General features: G+C 35.3%; 1 long non-coding RNA gene across 1 annotated transcript; it reads left to right on the plus strand.

Annotated features, from left to right (window-relative positions):
* Positions 1-2,989: 2,989 nt before the first annotated feature.
* On the plus strand, positions 2,990-6,269 carry LOC135135991 (uncharacterized). Its single transcript, XR_010281668.1, has 3 exons — positions 2,990-3,088; positions 5,802-6,152; positions 6,199-6,269. It is a non-coding gene; the product is annotated as an uncharacterized LOC135135991 (long non-coding RNA).
* The last annotated feature ends 16,981 nt before the right edge of the window (positions 6,270-23,250 follow it).

Raw genomic sequence — 23,250 nt, forward strand, 5'->3', positions numbered from 1 at the left:
AAAAGATATTTATTCTTTCATTAGTTTCTTAACCCCGCCGTGTATTTGTCAGTAAGAAGCCTGGTCAGGGCGAAGAACTCGGCAGGGGATTATCCCTTTTATTATAATAGCAATAGCTGATGGCAGGTACAGACTTTCATATTCGCCTCTTCCTCGTAGAATTTAAACACAATTTTATGTTAAATATTTTGCAGTTGAATTTTCTTTATCATGTTAGACACTCGTTTTTTACTAAATTTTCTTTTTTTGTTTATAGATGGTTCAGCCATATAAACTTAGTTTGTTATTACTACTTATATTTTCTCACATTACAGTTTCAAATAATCTGTTAAATTGTATGAATCATTTGAACACCAACAATTTAAAAAGACGTAATGCAGAAAAACAATGATTTTAAAAGTCACACTAATTAGTGTCATTTATTTTTCCTGTGCGGATTTTATTTATTACCGTACAACAACTTTACGTATTACATTGCATCGCTTATTACATAAACCCAATATTGTTTAAAATGAAATATGTTTTGTGAAACTCGGCTCGTAGTACCAATGTTTTTTGTAATCCAGTTGATACGACCATGATTGTACGGTTTTGATGAGTACCTACCGAATTGTACTTTGATATTGCTCGAAGAACCTTTGTTTTGTTGTGTGTGAAATAATAGACAGCGTTCGGTTTCGATATTTAAATACAGGACGGTTACAGAAGTACTGAATTTACATTTGTATTTACAATATCAGGTAAAGATACCCAAAAGGGTCAGTGGCCGCTTCCGTAAATGGAACAAAATACATATTCACATTATAAAAAAATACAAAGTTAATGAAATTCGCGATTAGTTAGTATAATTGCCTATATAAATACACCCCTACGAAATATTTTAACAATAATAAATTTAGTACATATTTACCTGAATTTTCGCAAAAGCCGTTGTTAGGCATTCCTTAAAGTCATTGTGGTTATCAGTTACTAATGTCATCTTCTTTGGGTTTTCAGGTAAAAATAAAAAATAAGCCAATCGAAAATGTAAAGGAAAATTTTGAAAGTATTGTGGCATTAGAGGAACAAAATTTTGTATAAATGGACAGAACAGCATTACGAACCTATTATTTGTGATTTGTCAGTGTAAAGTTACATACTTAGTTAGACAAACATTGTAGTGATTAGTGTTTACTATTTAGTCACTGTAGTATTTAGGTTAATTTAATAATTTTTAGAATAAGTAAGTGGTAGACAGATATATTCAGAAATATGGGGCATTGATTCCAAGAAAATTCTCAGCATTTTTGGTAACCGCAAAAGTAAAAAACGACTAATTACTTTAATCACCTTGATATTTTTCAAGAGTTATAGTTTTCGCTGAAAATGGACTCTCGTTTTAGGCATTTTATTTTTTATTTAAAAAATTCATACTTTTTTTTTGAAAATGCAACATAGTGAGTTAAACATTTTTATGTCACGAGCATGTATATGTATCGCACTGCTCGTAAAATTTTTTTCTGAAAAATTTCACTTTCACCAATCCGGCCCTATGCACTTTCACAATGGGTAATGATTAAGGGTGCTGTAAACTACCCACAAACTTAAACACGGAACCGGTTCATAAAATTCATATATTTTTAACACAACTTTATTAAAAAATCAGAACGTTTTGGTGGTTAACCAAAATTCAAAATATTAAAAAAAGGCAACAGAAGCCTGAGAAAATACCATACAGCGCCGATGTTTTTGTTATAAATTAATAGTAAGCATACATAGACAACGCCGTCATGTATTTTTTTTTAATTTTAAATTAGAAGTAGACGTTAATTTTGTCGAAGACATTGTGTCAACAGAAAGATGTAAAAGTATTTCAAAAGAATATTGTTTATAAATAACATAATATCCGTTCGCAAAACTCCCGCACTGTCAGAATGACATTATGTTGGTATGAGAAATAATCCCCTAAAAGATTTTTAAATTTATATGATTACCGGCTTGAATTTCAAATTTTCAAAATTAAGGAATGAAAAATCAAGTGTTTATTAACTATTTTAACTTTTTGATTTGCTGAAGTGTTCATTGTGTTTAAAGAACTTGTCAGTAATTCAAACAAATTGTAGCACCAAAAGCGTAGAAATGGACAGTAAGGTCAAAAATATATATTATTCAAAAAAAGCTTTCGTTGTCGTTCGTGTGTCATACTCTTTCTTTACTTGAATTGATAAAAATCTTCAGTTAATGTGCTTTTGACATTTTTATTTGACAAGTTATTTTTAGTTACTAATTTGTCACTAAATTGCAATTTAGCAACATATTGTACAGGTTTTTCACATCTCACCACTGAGTACACTCAGGTCATTTTTTCCAAATCTGACACTGACAGTGCGGGAGTTTTGCAAACGGATATTAGTATTATTAATAAGTGAGCTACCATTCTGTATTTAAGTTGATGCTTATGCAATTTTTTATGTGGCGAAATATGTATTATTGTATACCTAAATTCTGAGTATTAAAGAATTCAATTCTAAAATATATTAAGCTTTTTTAAAAAAACAGGAAAAGTTATCTAATTCTACAGTATTTCAAATAATTAGAAAGTACTTGAAGTATACCTCCAGTACCTCAAGTACTCGTAAGTACTTGAAGTAATGTACTTGGCTTGTACTTCAAGTACATCTGAAAAGCACTTGATACTTGAAATACTCTTGCTGCAAGTAAGTACTTGGTACTTTACTTGAACACTATTTCAAGTAGTACTTTGTACTTGGTACTTCAAGTACTTTTTTTGAGTACTTTGAACAGTTCTGTTAGTTAGTAACAGAATTTATCTTGAAACTCGTAAACGCAGTTTTATTGGGCTCGCGTTAAAACCCACTTCATGCATTAATAATATAATCAGTTACATTTTTTTTAAACCCTGTAAGAGGGTTACAGGATATGCAGTTTTCCCAAAAGTGGTAAGAATTTTTAATGATATTTTCTGGACAGAATAAGTACATAGCAAAATAGGAACAACATCGATTCAAGAAATGGTATGGATGATCACTAATAACCTAAAGTTCGAAAGAGCAAAAAGGCCTTTAGATGGACGCAGTCCTTTCGTTGAGTGAGACCGATATTACAAAGTTTTAATATTTTTTATAATAATAGACCAAAAAAAAAATAGACAATTGGTAAATCGGATCATTTAGTTCTAATGATGGATTTACAGGTTTGTTACACACGTCGGAGGAGAACTATCACGCTTGAACTGAAGATGATAGATTTTGAAGCCCTGAATAAGCACTTAGGGAAGCTAGATTGAAATTGTCTTCTTTCGGATTTGTCGATAAGCAACAATTGGGATTGCTTTAAAACAACACTTGTAACGAAGCGAATTTTCGCGGGCCGGAAACCGTGCCGCGTACCGCGAGAGCCGGGGGTAAATTGGCGACCGCCGCGCCGCCGCGGCGGAAGAGGACTCTTGCCTGCAACTCCAGAGAGTGCGGAAGTGCTGTGGCTGCTGTCCTGGTGAAGAGTATTTTTGGAGAAGTGTGACCAAGTGAGCAGTTCGACCCTCCGACCCACCGTAAGTACCTTTTTGGGTCGTCTGCCTGTTTTGTACCGGTTTTGGAATCGCCACCCCCGAGCGAAAAACCGTGTCACCGTCACCGCGTTTTTTTTGTCACCGTCGAAAGTCGACACCGTCGTGCACGCGTCGTTACCGTCACCGCGCTCCCCTCCCGGGTCGCCGTACCGTCTTCGCGCGATTTCCAGGTTCAAGGTCGCCGCCCCCAGAGCCAAGAGGAGCCCGGCTTGAAGGAAGTCGCCGCCCAGGAGGAACGACCGTGCCGGACATTTAATTTTTTTTTTGTTGTAAAACCGTTCTGTAGTTATTTAAGTTGATTAGCCGTAAGATTTATTATCTTAGAACGTGTAGCTGGTGGCAGGGAATAAACCCTATTTTATTGTAAAATATCTCTTGCCGTTTTATTTTATTTATTCTCGGGTTTTCGCGGCGGCTCATCACCTGAATTCCGTGTCTCCGGCTTTAGAGCACCCCGGCGCTCCCTCCCCCGGAGAGGGAGCTGGCGCCCGAGCTACCGCCGCTCCTGACCGAAGGCGCCACCCCCGGCGGCGTGAAGGTAGCCGCATAAGCTTGGTCGACCAGACGTGTTTCTGATATCAGCGATACTAGTCGACCCAAAGCTTGGCACTCAAGTACGCCGCCACCCCATACGTTATCGGCGAGATTCCGGACCGTCACCGGACCGTCCGTCCCATCCCATCCGGAATTTCGTCGCACACTATATGATACGGTCACACAGGACACCACTAGTTCCACGTTTAAAAGATCTTCATCATAGTACACGAAAAGAGAGCACTGTGGCTAGCTTTTAAACGAACAGGGACCGAAACGAGTTACAATGCTCACAGGGCTTTTTCTAACCCTCTTTCGACTGTCATCAGAGAGGCTAGACTTGATTGTGAGAAGCGTATAGCAGAGATTCTATGAGCATTTAGTCAAGTCTTTTATAAATTACAATCTATTTCCACCTGAACAGCATGGCTTCGTATCTGGGAAATCTGTCCAATCTTATCTTTTGTGCTGTTTGTCAGACTGGACTAGGGATATCGATCTGGGTCGCCCCGTCGATATTTTATATCTCGATTTTTCAAAAGCTTTTGACAAGGTTCCGAAACGTAGGCTTCTTCACAAATTGTAACATCTTGGTATACGAGGAAACCTTCTTGGGTGGATAGATTCTTTTCTGAGCGATAGAACATTTCGAGTCAAAGTCGGTGATGGACTTAGTAGATCTGTCGATGTTTGAGTAGGGTGCCCCAGGGCTCGGTGCTTGCCCCGCTACTCTTTGTCGCTTATACTGCCGATATCAAAAACATCGTAACCTCGCCTTTCGCCATGTTCGCAGATGACATCAAGCTTTACAGCAGTAGTAAGAATTATAGGGATTTAGAACGAGATCTTCGAGCAATATATGACTGGACTCATGATTGGTTATTACCTTTGAATTTAGACAAGTGCATAGTCCTGCACCTTGGAAATAATAACCCGAAACACGTTCATTTCGTTGACAACTTACGTCTTTCATGTACAGATTCGCACGTTGATTTGGGTGTTTTGTCATCTCCAATCTGTCATGGACTGAGCACGTCTAGCGAATTGCGAGCAAAGCAAATACAATGCTCTTTCTTCTGAGCAAAACATTTTCCAAAGCTAATCCATTAGTCTTTTCTAAACTTTTCAAAACACATGTGCAGACTTTGCTAGAATTTGCTAATGGTGTCTGGTCTCCCATACTTCAAAAATACATTTTGTGCTTAGAATCCATTCAGTGTCGAGCAACAAGATTTCCGTCGGCATAAATCGGCCACCTTACTGTGAACGGCTTAGACTAATGCATCTCTGCCCTCTTTCAGAGAGGCGCAAACGAGGGGATCAAATCATTACTTATCAGGCCTTGAGTAATAGTCTTTCTCCAGTGAGGCATCTCTTCCCTCTCAATACCTCAGACCGCACCAGAGGGCAGCCTCTAAAGTTGCGTATATAAAGTGAAGTTTTGCACTTTAGCTCGCCAAAAATTTTTAACGAATAGGGTGTTTGACAGTTTGAACGCGTTACCCAAGGATATAGTGCTAGCTTCATCTATTGTGAGTTTTAAATCGAAATATGATACATAGTGTGCGACAAAAAATCCATAAGTTATACTGAAGATAAAGCCACTACTCAGTTTGTCGCGGGCATAACAGGCATAGCCTCTGCCCGATCGATTCCTTAATAATAATAATAATAATAATAATAATTTTTTCATGGAAAGATTTTCGATGCTGTACGATGATAGAGAATGGTTTAGCAAAAAGCCAGATTATAAACCTACTCTGTACTTGCATGACTCAGTAGGATACTATGAAGTTTGAAGAGTCCGCTAGTAGTTAAGTCACACTTACCTCTAGATTTACTTCCAAAGCAGTTGCAGGAAGGCACAAAAAAACCTAAGGTAACCGTTTTAACTAAAAAACAATCAGTTAATACATTTGACCTAGATTGTTTACGTGGCACGAGATCCAAGAGACGTTTGTATTTATGTCTTATTATCACCATAGTAAATTACTAAAGGGATTTAAAGGTACCTGTGAAGAATTTTGTGAATTATTTTTAGCTGGGAAAGGTAATACAGGTCTTGATGACTTAATGAATTTCAAGTTACTTTTTAGTACCATATGGGCCTTCTTGGCAATATGTATTACCATTTTGGGAAATAAGAAATAGTCCAAATATACTTTATAATTAGTGTTAAATAGGAAATGCAATAATCTAGCACAGGTACCTAGTTGTGGATATGCATTGAAATACCCTCAGATGCGAACATCAAAAACTAGCGTATATTTAAACAATGTCTAAGACAAAAATTTAGAGGTTAACTCTTAAAGCCATTTTTTTTCTATCCTAAACATTGACTTTTCCTCCCAAAGACTAGAATAGGCTATTTTTAAACTTAAAATCCGAGAACAAACGTCAGTCTCTGCTCTATTTCATATTTAAATAAATAAATAAATAAATAAAAATCTTTTTTATCGATTAGAAGAGATCACGTTTATCATGTCTTTTTAACTCTTTGTACGTATATAAAATCTCTGCAAGACATTATGATAGCGCCATCTGCATCATTATTGTTTAACTCGGACAATTAAACAGCAAGTTACCGTATTAATCCAAGCTGTGCCTCTCACCCTTTTCAACCCTTGCTGGGATCTTTTATCAGAGGGACAACGTTTGATTGCACAGGCTGATACCCTTCGCTAACCGTAATCTTTACTTTTTGTGCGTTACTTGCAAGAAATTGATTTCACAGGAGACACTAAGCGATATTGATATAAATTGTCATTTCACGGTGTCTGAGAATCCTGAAAAAACCTGTGTCAATATCCGCATTAAAAATGATAAACGCCTTGGCTTTTAACGTGATAAGTCAACGATCATATTGCTCACGTACATTCTTTCAGAATAAGTGGTTTACCTTCGCTCGCGCCATTCCATTTACATACGTGATGTAATAAAACCTATTTCCCGGTCGTCTTTATAAGTTTTGTTTTCGAGATAGGTGTGCGTGAACAAACTTCTCCAATTTTATGGCTACTCATTTTTAAAGCAAGTACGTGCGCAGGAGCAGAAAACGCGCGAAACTTGTTAAAAATTCATAAAATCGGTAGCATGGAAATAATTAATGTTTTTAAACTGAAATGTAAAGAAGGATCTTTGGCTTTAGAGAACTTATACTACAGAAAAATAAAAATTTCTTGATGGATATTTTGCGCAAATCTAACTAGAATGGAAATAAAATTAATGCCACGAAACATTTTTTGTATTTGTGGAACTACTTACAATAATGATGCATATACTTATAAAATGTACCTATAAATCTAGCTCACAAATCCATAACGTTTCGAAGCTGATGCTTTTTGATCTACAGATCTAAGGAAGAGCTTCTTTTTGAAGTTGGTTCCTTTTTGTGTCGCCAATAATCAGCTTCTTGGGCTTTTTGCAGCTGTGCCTGCAAAATCTGCTTTTTCACCTCAATGACATATTTTTGGTAAGCAAACTTTTCAGACTCCTCTTCCAACTGCCTTTGTGAAAAAATTAATTGAAGGTTTGCCAACTCTTTTTTTACTTGGGCAAAATCCTCACAAGATTTCGCCAAATTTACTGACGCACTAAGAGCAGGGCGTCTTTAATCCGCCCAGGATTTTGTGGCATCTTTCTTCGCAACCCTCAGTGGTGGAACCTAAATACAGAACTACACATGTAACAAATTTAACGGACATAACACGTATGAAACATTTCATGTAAATTTATTCATTCATTGCAGAATTAGATAGAAGTGGACAATTTATTTTGTTCCAGCATGACTATGTCAAACAAGAGAAAGGTCGAAACTGATAGGAGATTGCACACTTAACGTCAAGATTTATACAACAATTATAAAAAAAAATTAATTCATTAATTAAAGATTCGTACAAATTTTTAAGCTCCCATTAATATCGTTAGAATTTCTACGGGTTAACGGCGTAAAATGTACATATAATAATTATTTTAAGCTTTAAAAATGTGTCACCTTCAACTAGAATTCAACTCAGAACCCCTAACGTTCCAAGGCTGTCAGCAATTAAGGCCATTAAAAGTTTCGCGCGGCCTATTTTATCATATTTACCCCCACGTTACTTGGTTTCCGACGTCATTGTAACTTACTGCAAATTTTTCAGATCTTGTAGTCAGTTAACTTTATTTCTTGCTTTTTAATATGACATACACGGAAATAAAATTAATTTTGTTTAATAATAATGATTTTTAGACTTGCATTTAACTTTTCCATTACATCGACTTTTGTTTTTTGTTATAAAAATTAAACTAGCTATTTAAAACAGTGTTATTTGATTATTCAAGTATCAAAGCTATAAAAATAGTAAAACCATCTGCACGAATTTGTTCAACTAATCAGCAAATCAATAAAATAAATTACCATCTCTACAACTGGCATTTTATATTAGGTTGTTTTACTATTTTATTTATTTATAGTTTATATTGACTTTTAGATTCTATTTTATTAAACATTCAGTTCAGTAAAACAAAACTTAATATCGACAAATTATCACCAATCAGGTCGAGAAAATTGTTCATTTTAGCACTCCATTCGTTATGAAATAATGCAATGACCCTTGTCACAAATAACTGAGTGTTAAGTTTTTATTGCAATCTATTCCTGTCATTTAACCTCAAAATCTTGTTTTCATTCTATTTGAGATACACTAATCTCCAATATTTGATTTTCCGATTCCATTCTTACTGTTTACTTCGAACATACAAACTTTCCAATATTTCTTGGCTTGATGTCTTTATATTGCTCTTTTTTTAATTCGTTATGTGCTTCAAGAATCCTTATTTAGAGCCTTTTGCAAGTTTTACGTAAGAATATGTTTCTTAGGGATTAGTTAAAAAGTCACAGTACAATTTAATTTATTTAAACATGGACAGAAAATAAAAAATGCAATGCATAACTGATGGAAACATGTGTTTCTTTCTAAATTATCTTTGAACATTCTCTGTAAGCATCATAGAATTTTATGTTAACATCGTCAACTTTTTAACTAGGATGAATATATTAATGTTGATAGCTATAACACGAAAAAATAAAATTTATTTCAAAGTTTTCACCTAATGTCATAAAATTTTAGGTGGAAATAAACACAGAAATTTTGGTTAGCATTCTACCATCTGCACGATTATCTTAAACTCTACCTAGCATTTCACAATAATAAGTTGATAGTTTCAAAGATTTATTACCTTGCTAATATTATTTTAATTAGTTAATTAAAACAGTACAGAACTTACAGAAGCATCCCGGTTGTCTTGCACTCCAAATTTTAAAAACTCGAATGTTCTTTCTTGATCCCAACAACAGTTAAGCAGGAACGCAGAATGTGTTCAAGGGCTCATAGGATGTTAGATCAGCAAATAGTAAGCGTAGATTTATTGAGGGGACTGTGTCCAGTACCTCTTCTCTGCGTTTTTCATCAGTTGCTTCTACAAACCCTAACTAATACAGATTTAAAGTTCGTCATTGCTGAAAATGACGTATTTTTGTAACATCGTTGATCTTCGGATAAGCATGGCATGGATCCAACTGGCAAGTGTCGTTATTAAACGCCCTCTGTACATACAGGTATGTATAAGACATGTATATGACAACTGTCTGTCTGCTTACGTCCTGAAAGATAGGATTGTATCCATCTATAAGCTGCACCTCTAATGCCCAAAAGTTGTAGTTTTTGAAGTAATAGTTCGTGGTCAACTGTGTCAAAAGCACTACTATAATCAAAAAATATTGTACCAACTTCATTTTTCTTATCTAGGTTATCATAAAGGAAAATCATTTAGTGCTGATATTGTCGATTTACTTTTTCTAAATACATGCTGGGAGTTATTTAGTATACAATAATGTTCTATGTAGCTACACAACCTTACTGCGAATGAAAGCTCAAAAATCTTTGCAACTTGACTTTGTAATGTTATAGACCTGTAAGAAGATGTTTCATTTTTTGGACCTTTATTTTTATAAACTGGAATACACTTTGTATGCTTTAGCTCACTGGGGAAAATACTTTCAACAAATGATTCATTTATTAGTTGTGATAGTGGTTCGGCTAGAATTGAACTAACTGATCTTAGAACTCGCCTGTTAATTTCATCTATTCCCGCTGCTGGACTTCGAGTTATCTTTCTTAATAATGTTTCAATTTCACATCTCGTTGTTGGTTGAAGAAAGAATGATGGCGGATTACGTTCTATTTTTGAAGTTTTAAATTCATTATCCCTTGTTATAGTAGTTGTTGTGAAATGTGTAATAAACTCATCAGCTATTTTTTTAGGATCAGTTAACAATCCGTTATGAGTACGTAGATTTAGTACAGAGATGAGTTTGAATTTTTATCGCTTCGCGTTTCATTGATTATCTTCCAGCATTCTCTGGTTACATTATTATCTGAATTTTGTAAACGTTTATTGTTATAACTTCGTTTAAATTTTGATACTTCCCTTTAAAATTTTTTTTTTAGCTTTCTATCTGCTATTGTATACAGAGTTGTCAATTTCTCTATTAATGCTGGACATTTCGCATAACAGTGAATGTAGTTTTTTAATGTCTGGTGTGTACCATCGAGTTTTATTACAAGTTATATTTTTCTTACTTATAAGAAAAGATACGTCAAAATAATATAGGAGGGAGTTATAAAAGCTAGTAAATATTTCGTTAAAAGGTTCACCACTCTCTATTTTCTTACTTAAGGTGTTGCTCCACATTTCTTGTTGCATACTATCATAAAATTGTTGCCTATTGCCCGATTTAAAATTTCTAAATATTGTTTTTTTTTATTTTTATCACAACTGGATCTACATAACTGAATATTTGCAATTCCAGCCTTATGATCTGAAAGATAACAATCATGTTCAGAAGTTTTAACATTTTCTATATTGGTGAAAATATTATCTAGATAGATTCCACCCTGTGGACTGATTCGAGTTATTTTCTTGATTTTTGGTTTCAAGTCAAATTCTAAAAAGAAATCTAAAAGCGTACTGGTTTCTTTAGTATGATCACATAAAAAGTCTACATTAAAGTCACCACAGACAATAATTTCGCATTTTTTTTTATCCGATAATTGCCTGACTAAATCACGCAGTTTGTTAATGAACAAGTTTAAATTACTATCTGGTGTTCTATACACTACTATTATATAAATATTATAATTATTATGTTTATTCTGTATATTAGATATGGATAGTCTTTTTCGATACATGTGTTAAATGTGTTAGCTATATGAGGCACGTGGAACCAAAACACGAACAACAGTTAACACATTTATTATACAAACACAAGTAAATATACATTACAGTGAACTTAGACACACGCGCGCGGACAACCGACCAACCATTAGTATGACGTTCGTCTTCGTCATAGCTACGTCATCGCTGGTGCAGTCCCGCAGACTACCGCCGAACACGCGCTCTATCTATGTTTCCTAACACTTCCCCTCGTGTTCAAGGGTCGCGAGTAACCGCACTTTAGTCCTCTAGCCTAGAACACTCAAACCGCTAGCCCGCACGCACTCGACATGTTTCGCTCTCGACAGTCCTTTGGTCAGGAAATCCGCCACTTGTTCTTCAGTACACACGTAGTCCAATTTCAACACGTTGTCTCTTAGGGCCTCCCGCACTTAATTGAATTCCCTCCTGGGTCGTCCCCTCTCTCCAGTTCTGACGATCTTAGAGCGACCGGGTCCTCGTCGTGTCTGGGGCTGGACCTGAGGTGGTTCGTCGCCGTCGTCGTCGATCGGGATCGGTTCATCTCGCGTTACTTCCTCGATTTCCGCATTAATCTGAGGTGGGTTTTTGTGATATGGGATCTGCGCCTAAATTCTCGTCGACTTGTTCAGGAATCGCTCGCTCCTCGCGAGCAGGAAATCTGATGTCGACAAATTTCTTCGTGTCGTTCACTTGCTCGCAACATCTATCGACTTCAATTTCGCGGGGTTCGTTCGAAGAATCTTCTAAAATCTTCACGTCTCTGCTGATGATGACTTTGTGTTTCTTAAGAGACCAAATGCGATACCCCTTGTGGGAGTCGTCGTATCCGAGAAAAATCCCCTCTTCTCCTCGGGGAGAAAATTTTCCGTTGTCCGGTTCGCGATTCAGGTAATAGACTTTTGACCCAAATACCCTAAAGTTCGAGATATTCGGCACCTTACCGGTCCACACTTCGAATGTGGTTTTGTCATCTAGACTTTTCGTCGGCAGCCTGCTTCTAACATAGTTCGCGGTGTTAACCGCCTCTGCCCAGAATAAGTCAGGCAATGTTGGTTGCATACTGACATAAATCAATTTACAAATCAAGGTTATCTCTTACTTGTTGAAAACTAGAAAAACTAGTGAAAGCAAATAATGTCTACAGATTTGTGAATAACTTTATTTAAAAGACGAAAACAAAGTTTTTTACGCCTTTTCATGTTATTAAACACATTTTGTAGTATAGCAGGAGTAATACGAGCACACTCTTCGGTAATTATATCTTTCAGTTCTTCTATGGTGTGAATGGAAGTTTTAAAAACAATGTTTTTTAGATGACCGAACAAGAAGTAATCCAGCGGGTTTAAATCTGATGACCTTGGGGAGTACTCAAGAACTGAATGTATAAACTTATCACTCTATCATCAAAGAATTCACGCAAAAAATCCTAATTGTCTACTGTTGTATGTGCGGTGGCACCGTCTTTTTTTCACAATTTTATGACATGTACCCCCGAAAGTCCAACTTCTTGCCACAGATGCCTCAATGAAGTTGATGAATTATTTTCCATGCGTTCTTTAGCATCTTCTGTTACTTCATTGGTACACAGTGTTGGTCGTCCAGCACCTTTTTTATGGTCGAGACTACCTGTTTCACGAAATACTCGCACAGTGTTACTAACAACGTTGTAAAAATCAGCAAATATAAAATTAAAATCTGGAAATTTTTGTTGGAATTCTTGTAAAACACCACCACTGTTATGATGCCATTCACCTTCAATGGCAACTCCATTTCGGAAGTAGGACTCAATCATGAATGTTTTATGTTCCACACAGAAAACCACTTTGCACTATTATTTTTTTAAATTTCGAAAATTTGACATCTCAACAACAACGGGGCTGAATGTATCCAAGACAATGTATCAATTTAATGTCCATAGCCTCCACTGATCTAAATAATTAGTGAACGCATGTTGTAAAATCAGTTACTTATCTCCAACCACTAGGTATGTATCTCAAAGCAAAACGGCTTTTAAAGGATGCAACAGCTTTTGCAGCAGATGTTTTTAAGGTTTTTAGAGGTCTCCTGTTGCAGATGAGAATCTGCAACAGGAGACCTCTAAAAATTTCAGCCATGAGCGAATACAGTTTACATTTTTACAGTGACAACTTCAGATACAAATCGCCAAGCTTCCCGAAAATTGGTGTGAGTTGATGGTTGCTCCACCTTCTCATTGCAATATTTTTCTATAACTTAAAATTGTTGTAAAATTGTCCTCTCAAGGTTTTAACCTACGGAACTCGACTGACATCGCTATAACAAAATGTTACTACAATCATTTTCCTGTCCTTATTTTTGTAATATACATTGGCGGCCAAAGTAAAGGAGGACACTTTCCTTTCCCTAGTGTTACTTTCAAATTTGTATTGACGTTTAAATGTCATTGGCAATGGATACTTATTCAATTGAATCCTACTTTATCTTGACCGCCACTGTACGTTGAACCAGAAATAATTATTATAAATAACTTCAAATTTTGACAAAAACAGAAATCACCAATATTTTAGTTAGATAAGTTGGTCTTTTTTGGAAAGTGTCAAAGATGTAAAATCAAAACATACGAGGGCTGTCCGGCGGAAAGTGAGCCTAGGGTCGAAAGACTGACTTTTGAAATCTATTATATTTTTTACTTTGCAACATAATCTCTATCTATTTCAATACACTTTTCACATCGACCGTGCAATTGTTTTATTCCGTGCAAAAAATATTCCGAAACTTGGTCTGCAAAATGCTCATCTACAGCTGACTTCATTTCGTTTTCATCGAAAAATCTCCTACCACGTAACACCTTTTTTAAATCTTTAAACAAATAAAAATCGCTGGCAGCCAGATCTGGACTGCAGGGTGGATGATTAATTTCCTCGAAGCCCATATCTCGTACAGCACGCCTTGCAACTTGAGCTGTGTGAACTAGCGCATTGTCCTGCAATAGGAGAATTCCTCGGGTAAGTTTGCCCCTGCCTTTTTCTTTAATAGCTTGTCGCAGTTTGATTATTAAGTCAGCATAATATTGACTGTTCATCGTTCTTCCTCTTGGTGGGTAATCCACCAGAAGTATTCCTGCGCTATCCCAGAATATCGTTGCCATAAGTTTGGTTGCCATCCTTTGAACCTTAAACTTGCGCGGTGGCTTTTTTCTTTTTTTATCCATTGCATAGACTCTTGTTTGGATTCTGGATCGTACTGATAAATCCATGTTTCATCACCGGTTACAATACGATGACAAATCGCATCCAAATCATTCTCACATAAATGAAGAAAATCATGAGAACTTTCCACCCTCCGTTCCCGATCTAACGGCGTTAGCATTTTGGGACCCAACGCGCGCTCACCTTGCTCATTAACAAATGATTATGAAGAATTTGTCCAACACTATCTTTACTAATCTTCAATTGCTCTGCTATCTGACGAACTCGAATTCGACAGTCTTCGATAACTAATTATTCTACTTTTTTGATATTTTTGTCGGTAACGACAGTGCAAGAGGGCCCTGGGTGTTCATCGTCTTTAATTAACTTTCGTCCTTCTTGGAACAGTCGAGTCCACCTTTTGACTGTTGCATATGATGGAGCACATTGTGGATAAGTGGCCAATAATTCTTCATTAATTTCTTTGGCACATTTACCTTTTTTTACAAGGTATTTTATCACAGGACGATATTCCAATTTCCAAAAAGACAGCGTTTCACTAGACATGTTGTGGTTTGTTTTACGTTTTCTCAACAACCGTTACATCAATCATAACCAGTAAGCGGAAATTTATCTTACGGATGCAATTCCCCAGTTGAAGCAAGGTGTGTTTTACGGCGAGTAGCGGGGACGCTTTGATCTGGTCCACAAGGTCGTAGCCAGTGCGTCGCTAGGAGTGTTTACAGCTTGTTAAAAAACTACTTCTATATTACTATATTACTTAAAAAAATAATACTTGATGCCCCTTTTAATTTTTCAAACACAGGACCACAGATTTGTGATCTTGAAATGTTATATTATGTTGATATAGTCCAAAATAAAAATATATTTGTAATCAAAGTATCGCCGCGACAGCACTGGATCTAGCGTATGAAACACAATTCCGCCCGTTGATCATAACCAAATTTGAGACATCAACTACTAACATTATGTGTGTATACATACAATCGAAGTTTTTTTTTTAAACACCCATCGTCTAGACGAGGCTCAATTTCCGCCGGACAGCCCTGCATATGCCCAAATCTTATCATTCTTGTAATAATTCTTCTACACTACGGTTCACATGTGCTAATGAAAATAAAAAATTAAACTAAACTATGCAAAAAAAGACGAAACGATTCAGCATATACGAAACTAACTATAAAGCTAAACATGACAACGCAATCATCACCATTGACAAAGAATTAGCAATAATTTTGAACTTAATCCAAGATACGATGCCCTTTTATATAGGGTGTATAAATACAAACCTGGTCAAGAGTGTTATATCATCAGCTTTTGTTTTTTTCCGTATGTCGTTTCCGAAATGCATTTTAGAAGCTGTCAACCGCTTGTCACATCGACTCTTGTGAATTAATAACCTTTAAACTGAATTTGACATCGAAATGACAACTGTGTCGAACACGATAACAAACAGTACGACATACGGAAAAACAATAAAATTGGAGACAGCCGTATAATTAATACTATTGTATTGCTAACTCTTTAGAAATAACAAAGAAACGGTGTTCACAGCCAAAGAGAGACGGAAGATGTTGTTTTCTGTCTCTACGAGCACGACACGCCTGTGCGCACGTACACAAAACACAGGGTTTTTATAAATGATTCTGAGGGCGTAGTTGGATTTCAAAAACCCGGCTTCGCTGAAATTGCGCCTTAATATCTTTAATATTTAATCTTTATTGATCATTCTACAGGTAAAAACCTAGTCACAGAGATCAAAGTATACAATATAAAATACAATAACACAATAAAATGACAGGGTATACATAATAGAGACAACAGAACGTTTCACGTTTTCATAACACTTAAAGCGGCACGAGCATGATTTAAAATCGAATTTATTGAGTCATGGTGTAAATCACAATCTTGACAAAGAACGTTGTATGTGGACATCAATACTGCTACTGGAGCTTTGACTGCTACAGTGGTACGGCTGTAAGAGAGCTTGAACAACGGAGCATAACGCAGTCCAGGACGAGGAACATTAAACCGAAGGAAACCCAAGATAAAAGGGCAATCAATTTTACCATGAGCTAACTTATATAGGAAACGCAAGATTGTTAACATTCTTCGAGTTTCTAGAGAGGAAAATTGAAATCTATTCAAGAGAATATTGTAATCGATGCCACCGTCCATTCTGAAGGCGAGAAATTTTAAAAAACGTCGTTGCCCTTTTTCAATGGACATATTATATGTTCTATAGATGGGGTACCAGATCAACGCACCATATTCAAGGTGAGGTCGCACCAATGAGCAAAACAGGGTATTCAAAATGGTCAAATTGGTAAAACTTCGACAGTTTCTATATATAAAACAGTAAATTTTGAATGCCTTATTGATAGCATTAAATATATGCTCTTTAAACATAAGTTGAGCATCAAACAGAATACCTAGATCTTTGAAATTTAAATTGCTGAGTAATACTGTTCCTTCAATTGAACATGGGTATATATTGTAATTGAGTTTTTTTGTAAAGGATACAATACTGCATTTAGATAAATTTAGGTGAAGACAATTAGAATTACACCACTTGGATAGAACATCGAGACAATTTTGTAACGTGACACAGTCAGCAATTAACACGATTTCCATGAAGATCTTTAAATCGTCAGCGAAGAGCAATTTATTACAGGGTTCCAGCGCGTCAGTAATATGATTGATGTACACTAGAAATAAAAGGGGTCCAAGGTTGGATCCTTGGGGAACAACTGATGTTGAGACAAAAACTATAGATTAAATTTACGATGTATAACTTGTTGACGCCTATTGAGAAGATAAGATTTCAGAAGAGAAAGAAGAGAGTTAGAGAAACCAAAGGTTCCAAGTTTCTTAAGCAGGACGTAATGACCAATTTGATCGAAGGCCTTCTGAAAATCCGTACATATAACATCAACTTGACTATTTCTATCTAGCGCATTAGAGGCGAACTGAGAAAAACGTGCTAGATTAGTAATGGTGGATTTTCCTTGCATAAACCCATGCTGATATTCAAAAATATAAGTTTTAACAGAAGCATAAATACGAGCATACAAAATGCTCTCAAATACTTTGGAAAAATTGCATAAGATAGATATAGGTCTATAGTTTGTGACTTGGGAGGGATCCCCTTTCTTTAGTACCGGACAGATTTGTGCCAATTTCCAGATATTAGGAAATGTAGATGACTTCAACATAATATTAAAGATATGTGAAAGCGGTTTAGAGAGAACATGGGCACAATCTTTTAATAAAAAACTTGGGATGCTGTCAGGTCTAGAAGTCATAGAGTTCTTCATTCGCTTCAATTCTCCAATAATTTCATCTTCAAATATATATGTAACCGATATATAAGTTGTTGTTATCCTTCGTGAAAATAACATCGTCTGTGAGAGGTGAAGAGTCAATAAAAACACTTTTGAAGAAATCCGCAAAGGAGTTAACAATAATATTACGATCTGAATTGCATTCATCGTTGTAAAACATTGTACCGGGAATACGCGTAACACCTCTCTTTGAGCGGACAAAGGACCAAAACTTTTTTGGATCCAGGGTAATGTTCTTTTCCATCTGCAATAGGTATTCAGTATATGCGTTAGTGATGAGGTTCTTAGCATCAGATCTAAGTTTCCGAAACTGGTCATGGAAGTACAGTTTATGAGTCTTCAGATATTTTCTACGCATGACCGATTTGAGTTGAAGACATTTTATAATTTCTTTGTTTAACCAAGGAGGGTATATGCGTTGTGTTTTCTTGGAAGAGCCAACTTTGGGCACGCACAAATCAAATACAGAATATAAGACAGTGTACATGTGTTCAAAGGCGTCATCGACATTGCTAAAATTGTATATATTGGACCAGTCATCTATACTTATATAATAAAGCTGAAGCTGTTGTTTATTTGAACACGCTAATCTCAGAAACTACTGGTTCAAATTCAAAAAATCTTTTTGTGTTGGATAGTCCATGTATCATATCTACATATAGGCTATATAAAATCACGCTACGATCATTAGGAGCGAAGTAGCAATGAAAAATTCGGAAAAACGGGAAAATTATTCCTCCTTTGACAGCTTCCGTTGCTTACGCTGCTTAAACGGTTAAAGTTACGTAAAAATCATGTATAACGAAATTGTTCCCCTCTAAAAGTTCTAAAGAAAAGTCCGCGACAGCATATGTCTATCTTTTAAGGTCGAGTCAGTATAACCTTTTTTATCGTAATGAAATTTGTTCTAAAATAATAATGCATTATGTATAAAATTCTCGCGTCACAATGTTTGTAACCGAACTTCTCCGAAATGGGTAGACCGATTTGTATGAAATTTTTTATGTCTATTCGGTAGGTCTGACAATAGGTTGTAAACTATTTTTTAAACCCCTAAGTGATAAGGGTGGCCCACCCTAAAAAATTTGTGTCTATTTTTTTGACAAATTTTTTTATTTTTATTTTTTTAAGATTTGACATCAAAAAATACACACAACCCTAAATTTTCACATTTCTACCACCAACCCCCATTTATTAATCATCTATAAAATAAAAATCAATTGCTGTTCCTATTAGTCACGCTAAGACTCAAAAACGGCTTGACCGATTTGAAACATTTTTTATATTACGGGGATGCTTTATAAATAAAAAAAATAAGGATAACTTAAAAGAACAGTAAAAAATTAAAAAATTCTAAACATTTTGTATGGGAATCGCCACTTCGAATTACTGTCAATAGTTGGCGTCTCTGACGGACCTGTCGTCTAACTGACGTGTCATACAAAACTAATTCTTCCGTGTGATTGTGAAAGGTACATATATTGCATTTGAAATCGTTCTTTGTTTTTTCGTAAAAAAAAAACGTCGTTTATTTTAAGAAAAGTCTTGGTTAAATTTAATTACATATTGCGAAAGTTTCTTATTCATTTTGATCTGCCAATCTATTTACCTATATTCACTTTGTTGGTTTTGACAAAACCTCAAACTTTACCGTTATTCGAGGATTTAATTTGAAGTTTTCAATATTTTAAAATTCTCAAGACAAAATTTACAGATTTGATTGACTGTGAAAATAATTCTGTGTCGTTTTATGAAGTTCATTAAAATGCCGAGAAGACGAGAACCTCATATAGGTCCACGAATCAAATGTGCGACGAACTACCTCAGGTGCAAACCGCATTGATTTATTTCATGGGATATGGAAGTTGATCAGCGTTATGCTCATAATCAACATAATCAAACATTGAAGCGAGACATTGGGTGGTATGAATAAAACTGAGTAGATACTCATATTCGAAGTACGAAGTACCTACTTCATTATTTATTACTCTTATATACCTGAGCATCTACTCTATGTACTGAGTACCTACTGGGAAACATTGTATCTCCCCGGACACAAACTGAACATCTACGCCTTTTGCGAGCATTTAATCTAATAGATGTGAGCATCGGCGTGGCAAATAACTGAGCTGTCTGTAAAGTAGCTTAGAAAACCAGTAGGATCGTTGTAAGAGTGAATTTTAACTAAACATGGTGACTTTCATGAATGTGAAACTTCGTCAAAAGGTGCATTCAGTTTGAAAAACACATTAGGAAAAGGAATATCGAAAACTTTTCATGTAATTAACTTTTATTTATTCATAAATTATGCAGTGCATTTTTTCTAACACTGGCCATAGAGATTCCCATCTCAAGGTGTCTACCCCATACTAACTTATATTTTGGTGACTCGATTTTTGCCTTGATGGTTGAACACTGTCACTGTTGTCCTTTTTTGTTGTATCGAGATGCTACTTGAGCATCAACTGTTACTTACTGAAGTATTAGTATCATCTAGAAAAACTAGAAATATTTTGATTTGATATTCGAGTAGATACTTCGTATTTCGAGTATGAGCATCTACTGAGTTTTATTTATATCAACCATTGTCAAAAAATTGATCGAACGTTGTTTCGACAGAACTTCCTTCGCACCAAAAGTATAATGAAACATATTCAGCATTTTCGAGTTGAGTCTTTTCTTCACACAATTTTGTGATGACCTAATCAACATTTACTATCAACACGTAGATATACCACCTTGGATTGGTGCAGTGTAATACTAAAAATAACTGTATTGTATTACCAAAATTATCTGCGAAAATCGAGTGAGCCATTCCATCAATTTTTTGGGGGGAATAAATAAATATTCTTAACAATTTACCATGCTTACAATAACTTTAAAACGTCTGCAAGATCTCAAAGTACTCATTTTTGCAACTCTTGAGTTATTCACTAAAATAAATTAACTGATCCATATATTTTTTTGAGTCACTGTAAAAACAAATCTAAAAAATATGAATGCAGTGATAAATTACGAAAATATACTGATGATATTTTCCACATTTTAGATAGGATTTATTCGGCAAAATCTTGAGATGACGTCTTCAAGTTTTTGGGCTTGATAAACAGATATATTTTGATTGAAAACCCACCATGTCAAACAGTAACTTCAAAACGTCTGCAATATTTCAAAATTCAGTTTTGCAATTCTTGATTCAATCAATAAAATAAATTGACTCAGTGATTAATTTTTTTGAGACACCCCCTATAAGCAAAACTAAAAAATATGAATGGAATGATAAATCAGAAGTATAGTCTCATCCTATTTTGGACATTTTAGATAGGATTCATTTGGCAAAATTTTGGGCTGACGTCATCAATTTTTTGGAGGGGATAAGTAAATATATTTTGAATACAAATTTATTATGCTTATCATATATTTAAAACATCTGCAAGATTTCAAAGCATTCGATTTTGCAGATTCAAAATTAAATTGTAGGTGAAACGGAGTTCACGGGGTCAGCTAGTAATTTAATAATAATAAATCATAAAGGCAAGGAAAATCAGCTTTTCTAAAATTAAAACCAGCGTCATCAGAGTTAAAACAAAAATTGTTATTTTTGTTGCAAGGCACTAAATCAATATGGAATAATAATGTAGGATGAAATGGATCTTCTGGTACCAGGAAAAAATCAGATCTAAAAACAGTGCAGGAAAACGTAGAAAATATAAGGTCAAGCAAACTATCGTAATTATTCAGAATATGATTATATTGGCTTGAAGCCGCAAAATTATACAAAGTTATTAAGGCAGTGACTGATGTTATTGTTTAATTCGGATCCAAACTTAGAAGTATTAAAATCACCTACGAAGGGAACAAGATTGTTATGGATTTGATCAAGACTGCTAACAGGATCAAAGAAATCCACATAATCAGTTATAGATAGAGATGGAGGGATATAAACAGTAAAGATAAAAAAATGCAAGTAATTGTAGAGAAATATTTCAATTCCCACAAAGTCGATGGATGGAATAGCGTTGGTAATATTGGAAACGTCAACTGTACAACACGAAAACTTGTTATTGATGGCAATCAAAACTCCGCCACCTCTGGCAACACCCAGATGTTTATACTTTCGATCACAGCGAAAGATGCAATAGTTCTCAGGAAATAGTTCTGAATTTGCAACGTCCTCACGCAAACATGTTTCCGTAAGAATTAAAACGTCGACCTCGTCAACACAAGATAATAAGTTGTTAGAAAATGAGTCAAATTTGGAGTTTAAGCCTCTAACATTCTAATATAAAAAGCTCAGAGTCGTAGTGGTGAAAGTACTATTAAGTGAAGTGTTTTGAATTAGAGAATTGGATGCCGTTAGACGTGAAACTAAGTTATTTTTACTCAAAATTTAGGAACGCAGACGAACCGACTCGAAAAAACTGAGGTTACCGTGCATAGAATTTGAATTATTGATTGGAGTGGTAACTATTTCATTTCTAGGAGCTGAAGTAAAATGTTGACATCTTTCGGAGAAATAGGTGCAGTATTTAAGGCATCAACATTGCCTCGAGATAAGTAATTAACAAGAGAAATTATTTTAGTTCTCTTAGTAGCGTCATTTATGGACATATGAGATTGAAGCTGTCTAAATATAAATTTATTTGCATCAAGGAAAAATATATTATTATGCGTATTAGATGTTGCAATTTTATGTAATTGACAATTAATCTCATATGCAAATTTGTTTAAGACGGGACGATCTGGCGAAAATGGATAACCAATAAGAATAATCTTAGTATTTTTAAATTTGTCAGAAGCTAAGTCGTTGAAGATATCATGATTCAGTATTTTGCCACTCAATACTTCTACATCTCCGCCAAATATCATAACGAAGTCTTGACAGTGAACCGTCGAAATGTTATCGGCAACTATCTTTTCAAAAGATGCATTGGGCTTGATTATGGAAGAAACGTCGTATTCATTGTGTGAAAGATATTCGTTGAGTAATTTGACACAATCACGTCCCTTACCATCAGCCAGTAAAGTAATTTTACGTCGATTAAATAGTTGGGTCTTGGGCAGATAAGGTTTATCAGTTTCAGAGGGTGTACAAGCAGGCGTTTGGTCAGTAGAAATTGACCCTAAGTGGGTTTTAAAAATAGTGGGTGCCACAGGCTTAAAACGATCAAATTCTTGTCTAACAGACGTCGTATAGATGATTTTAGATCATCACGTAAATTGTCAAATAACATGGATACGCGTTCCTCAACTTCATCTAAAATATATTTAACAGAATCCTGGAAGGACTTCTTCAATTCATCAAGTTCCGCTCTAAGAAACTCGTTCTCTTCACGTAGGAGTGTGATCGTCGTATTTTCAAGGTCAGTTTTACTGG

Source organism: Zophobas morio, unplaced genomic scaffold, assembly GCF_036711695.1.
Source record: "Zophobas morio isolate AGI-343-1 ecotype UQ-CSIRO unplaced genomic scaffold, CSIRO_AGI_Zmor_V1 ptg000026l, whole genome shotgun sequence".
Classification (NCBI taxonomy): domain Eukaryota; kingdom Metazoa; phylum Arthropoda; class Insecta; order Coleoptera; family Tenebrionidae; genus Zophobas; species Zophobas morio.